At 26.0% G+C, this 6,118-nt stretch overlaps 1 long non-coding RNA gene across 1 annotated transcript; it reads left to right on the top strand.

The window, feature by feature from the left end:
* The first annotated feature begins 329 nt into the window (after positions 1 to 329).
* LOC145094658 (uncharacterized) lies at positions 330 to 909 on the top strand. The gene is made up of 3 exons (XR_013703470.1): positions 330 to 391; positions 473 to 563; positions 686 to 909. It is a non-coding gene; the product is annotated as an uncharacterized LOC145094658 (long non-coding RNA).
* The last annotated feature ends 5,209 nt before the right edge of the window (positions 910 to 6,118 follow it).

The raw sequence follows: 6,118 nt of genomic DNA, 5'->3' as shown, positions 1-6,118 counted from the left end.
TTAGGCCGGGATGGAGATGGTGGACAACAAATTGAAAAGGGAAGGGAGAGGCCGATTGTTAAAGATCAATGGATGCTTGGAGAAGACGTCTATTTACATTTATTTTTTATATTTAATTTATAAATAAATAGTGAAATAAACAAAAAAGATAACATGGTAATTTTAAGTCTGTCAGACACTAAAGGCACAACAAAATCACACTATATAAACGGCCCAAGTTAAAATTTTAAATTATGGAGCAAACATATAAATTACTCTAAACCACATGGACCATTCGTGTAATTTACTCCTCTATATAATCAACCCACCTCCTTCACTCCACCTTACACAACCTGCTCTCTTTAACAAATCATGAATGAACCAAAACATGATTATGCTTACCCTGCTCAAGGTACGAATCTACTTCACATTTCTCGATCCTTTATTCATCTCACTTACAATTCACAAAACAATTAACGATCATCTTCAACAGGAGAAGGTTATAATCAAGAATCGTCGGTGATAGCACCACCTCAATACGCCGCACCTCCTCCTCCCCGACGACGTGGTTTCTTTGAAGGCTGGTATGTATTTCCCGCCTTTCCTTAAAAAATATATTTCCTATTTTCATCCATTTTTTATGCATTTTATTATTTGGTTTATTAATGGATTGATGTTTTAATTGGAATAATGTTTTAATTTGTAGTCTAGCGGTTCTGTGTTGCTGTTGTTTTGCTGACGAGTGTTGCTGTGATCCAAATATCATTTGCTTCTGATAGCTTTCCTTGTTGCGGTGAATAGAAGAAATATGAATTGTAGTTTGTTCTTGTTTTTTTTTTAGATTTTAATTTAAATGTATTTATTTACTTATTTATGGTGTTCTAATGAATCCATGTACTAGCACTTTGTGTTTGTGTCAATAAATTAGAAATTTGTAATGTTTAATTGAATTATTATTCATAGTTTTTAAACAATTTATTTGATGATAAGATGTTTTTCCTTTTGATATAGTTTTTCCCAATCTTATTGTAACGCTAAAAAAATAATTCGAAATATCATAAATGAATTTAGATTTAACAAATACCAATTACTAGTATTCATTAACGTGTATATAAAAGTGGAGTTAAATAAAAAGAATGAACTACTATGAAAATGATTATTTTGGAATGTGAATGAGTAAAAGTATGGATTGTTTTATTCTTTTTGTAGTGAGATTTTTGCTTTATTTTTCAAAATTTTAGGTTATTTCATTTCGTTTTGCACTCTGTAATAATGATATCTTATCATTTATTTAGGGAGCAATTTTATACATTTTGATAAATTTATATAATAAAAAAGATTTCTTGAGTTCTTGTTTGGACTTGGTTTTGAGTTTTATCAATTTATGCATTCAACTTGATAAAATGATGTATAAATTTAAAAAAGATTCAAAAATATGAATCGTTACTACAAAAAATAATAATAAAAATATGTCAAATTTTAAAGATTTGTAAATAGTTTTATTACACAAAGGAATGTTTTACTGTAATGATCTACTTAAAGTTATACTATAATAGTTTGATCATGTACGAAACCCTGTGAAATCAATAAGTTAGTATTATAAAAAAGAAATCAAATATTATCTTATTTTGTCTGCATTTATTTATTTATTTTATTTAGAAGATCAACACAACAAACAAAATTCATATATTAGATTAAAAAAGTAATTATTGGTTTCACCTCATATTTTAAAAAAAAATAAAGATTTTGAAATTCAACATCAGCCACATATTTTTCATTTGACGTTCCAACGTTCCACCGTAACGGCAACAACAAGGTATGCCTAAACATAAATAATTATATAGCAGAGACGTACATGATTATACATGGAACGGGCGGTGCTGAATAATTATAACTCTCTCATTGTGTCGGTACGCTGAAGCGTTAGAGCAATAAATAAAAAATATATGGCCAATGTTATATCTTAAAATCTCTATTTTTTTTTTCGGAATCTTGACGAAACCTACTTCATCATATGTCATTATTTTATATCAGTAGCAACAAAATGCGTAAAATTATTTAATTTTTGAATATGAAACGGGTCTAGAAGTCACATATATTTTTAATAAAATGTTTGTATTTAATCAAACATATTGAATTTGTATTCATAATATGGATTTTAGAGTTATTTTAAAAGCTTGGGTCTACTTTCATCAAGCATTTTATATATAAATAAAAACTACACTTTCAAGTTATTAAATTTTTTTTTAGTGAAAAAATTCTACCAACAGACACTTCTATTATGAATACTCGCATTTAATTTTTATGCAAATGAGTCGTCAATTTCTGAAGAAACATAGTCAAATTCATGAATTTAAGAACTTGTTAGTAAGTTGATCGTGATTTCTACATCCATATTTTTTCATATGAAAGGTTGGTCTATAATTAAAAATAAACAAGGACAGAAGTATGCACTAAAGGCAAAAAGGAAAATGGCTCTTGAGGGTAATTAATTTTTGCGTTTGTATTCATTTGGTCTCTTTTTTTTTTTTTTTGTATTCAATATACCATCGAATTTGTTGTTGGTGTTTACCATAGCCCTTTTGACCGGCTTTTGACATGTGATAGTCAGTCAAAGGGTTATGGTGAACACAAACAACAAGTTCGATGGTATATCGAGTACAAAAAAAAAAGAAAAGAGACCAAATGAGAACAAACGCAACAGTTGGTTACCCTCCTGATTCATTTTCTTTTTACTCATTTACAACAAATCTCACATCATCTCCTACTAATGTTAATGACTTTATGAGATTCATTCTTGCTTCTCTTCAAAACATAACCTACGAAAGGACATTATTCATGCATGTACAACTTTGTAATGCACTTGAGTATTTTTTAGGGGAATCTTGACTAAGCAGGCGCATTTCATGACTACATTTACGTTTCCAATCAAATGATTTATCGTATCATGGATTCTAGACAGTTCTACAAACGAGTGGAATCACAAGTGCTGTGATTTTTTAGTTTACTTAACTTTAAGATCGAACTCATGGGATAAGATACAACATCAATATGTACAATATCATGCTGCTTTTGTAGACACATCATCATAATATTGTACATATTGATGTTGTATCTTATTCCATGAGTTCGATCTTAAAGCTAAGTAAACTCAAAAATCATAGCACTTGTGATTCCACTCCTTTGTAGACTTGTCTAGAATCCATGATACGATAAATCATTTGATTGGAAATGTAAATGTAGTCATGAAATGCGCCTGCTTAGTCAAGATTCCCCTAAAAAATACTCAAGTGCATTACAAAGTTGTACATGCATGAATAATGTCCTTTCGTAGGTTATGTTTTGAAGAGAAGCAAGAATGAATCTCATAAAGTCATTAACATTAGTAGGAGATGATGTGGGATTTGTTGTAAATGAGTAAAGGGAAAATGAATCAGGAGGGTAACCAACTGTTGCGTTTGTTCTCATTTGGTCTCTTTCCTTTTTTTGTACTCGATATACCATCGAACTTGTTGTTTGTGTTCACCATAACCCTTTGACCGGCTATCACAGGTCAAAAGTCGGTCAAAAGGGCTATGGTAAACACCAACAACAAGTTCGATGGTATATTGAATACAAAAAAAGGACCAAATGAGTACAAACGCAAAAGTTAATTACCCTCAAGAGTCATTTTCCCAAGGCAAAACAACCTCTCTCTCTCTCTCTCTCTCTCTCTCTCTATATATATATATATATATATATATATATATATATATATATATAAGTTGGTTAATGACATTAAATAAATATTAAACATAAAGTCTAATCATATATAAACTAAATTTTAATATTAAAAGAATATCTTTTACTTCTACTTATAAAGTTATATTTTTAACTTTTAGCATATTATACTTAATTTATTAGTTTTAATATATTGTTAGATGTAAACCATTATCATTTCAAATCTAGAACTTTTGAACAATTTGTAAAAAATACTTAAATTATAAATTTAAATATAACATTACATGATCACTTAGATATAAATTTTAGTTTAACTTAAACAACCCAAAGAATATTTTGTAATAGCTAAAAGTGATAAATTATAGTGTTTTTCTAATAATGATTATAAGTTGGTTAATAAGTTTAAATAAATATCAAACCTAAAGTGTAATCATAAATAAACTATATATATATATATATATATATATATATATATATATATATATATATATATATATATATATATATATATATCATACATCATACATACTTATAAAGCTAGCATTTTTTCTTGAATTTCATGTATTTGAAACTCCGTTTTTTAACTTCCTCAAACCACATTCATTTGAAACCCCCTTTTTTTAACTAATGCAACTCAAAAGTTTTCTTAATTATGATTTGACACACAAAAGTTTTATAACTTATATTATGCTTAATTAGCATTTAGTGAAAAATTTACTATAAAAATGTCAATCTTTTGGGAAGACATGCATACAAAATATACAAATTTTAGAAAGAAACCAAACTTAAAGGGTTTTGTAATGGGTTGAGGTCTTATGACCACTTTTGGAGATATGCTATTATATTAGAACTTTTAATTTGTAAGTTTGTTATACTAATTCGTTTTTATATTTTTTTTGTTTTTGGATTATTGTAATACAGTCGTAATATATTGTGGTTTAATCATTAATATATTGATCATATGTTATATAGGGTGATGTCGAAAAGATTTAATTAAATATTTTAAATATGTTTTCTTTTGTTTTGTAATTATACTGTTTCAAAAATATAATTAATAAAACTCATACATATGTTATACTTTTCATATCTCTATCTTTCTCTCTCTCTCTGTATATATATATATATATATATATATATATATATATATATATATATATATATATCCTTATTCTAATAAATTAATAGTTTTAATCTCCTTTTGCCAAGTGTCACTCTAATACAACTCTTCATTAATATTATGTAATATGTCATCTATATATATTAGACAACAACTCATTTCAAAATTCAAATTTACATTTAATAATTATATGTTAAATTTCAAGTTATAATAACTTTAAAATTTTGATATATCTTTTAATTAATAACTTATTTACAATGATTTATTTAAAATAATTGATTAATAGTTATAAATTTTTATTATGAAAGTTTAATTAATTTTATAACCCGTGATTTCACGGGTTATAAAACTAGTATATATATATATATATATATATATATATATATATATATATATATATATATATATATATATATATATATATATATATAAATAGATGTCAAAACACTTCAACCAAAATTCATTTAAAATCTAATATTTTAAACGCTTTTTAATAATGATTGTAAAAATTTCAACATGTGTTACTTAATTGATTGATTAATAAAATATTAATGTTTTGTAACTCCTAACTCTTAAACTTATATTATTTAATTTGTTAGTTAACTAAAACATTTTTCCTACATAAAGATAACATTTTTATGTTTGGTTACTCATATTTGTTTATGTAATTAGAAAACAAGGTGTACATAGAATGAGTACTTCAATTTCACAAAGGAATCGATGTGACTAGAGAGGTATGTTGTCTTTAACCGGTGGTAGGAGATCCACATACCCTTTTTAATTATATATTAATGCTTAGTAATATCTATTTTATATTCCTAAACCATTTGACTCATGAATTAGCCCACTATGAGTCTACTCTACTGCATTTCAAAATAGATAGAATTATTAGAATATAATATATTCACCTTGATTTTTTAGGTACAAATTATGGAAGAAAATTCTCGGTGCACCAACATAAAGTCAAACCTACGCCTTGCAAAATATGTAATTAGAATTAAATATCATATTTATTAATCGACTTATTTAAAACTCTTGATGACATTTATGTATAATGATATATTTTGTATGACTTCATTCTTAATTTCAATGTTTAATATTTCAAAAGTTCATATATGAAACCTTGGATGTTTTGGTGTACTATAAATAGTGTAATACAAAGTTTATTAGTTCAATATTGTTTATTAATAGCTCATTCAAGACAACTTATTTCTTATTTTATTCAAAAAATATTATCGCACATAAGAAAAGTAGATTATATTAATGTTATACAAAAGCTTATAATATATATTGGATATTATA

Source organism: Lactuca serriola, chromosome 3 (assembly GCF_051521515.1).
Source record: "Lactuca serriola cultivar US96UC23 chromosome 3, Lser_US96UC23_V15, whole genome shotgun sequence".
NCBI lineage: Eukaryota > Viridiplantae > Streptophyta > Magnoliopsida > Asterales > Asteraceae > Lactuca > Lactuca serriola.
Note: the sequence above shows the minus strand (reverse complement) of the source record. Positions and strands in the feature narration are given on the sequence as shown.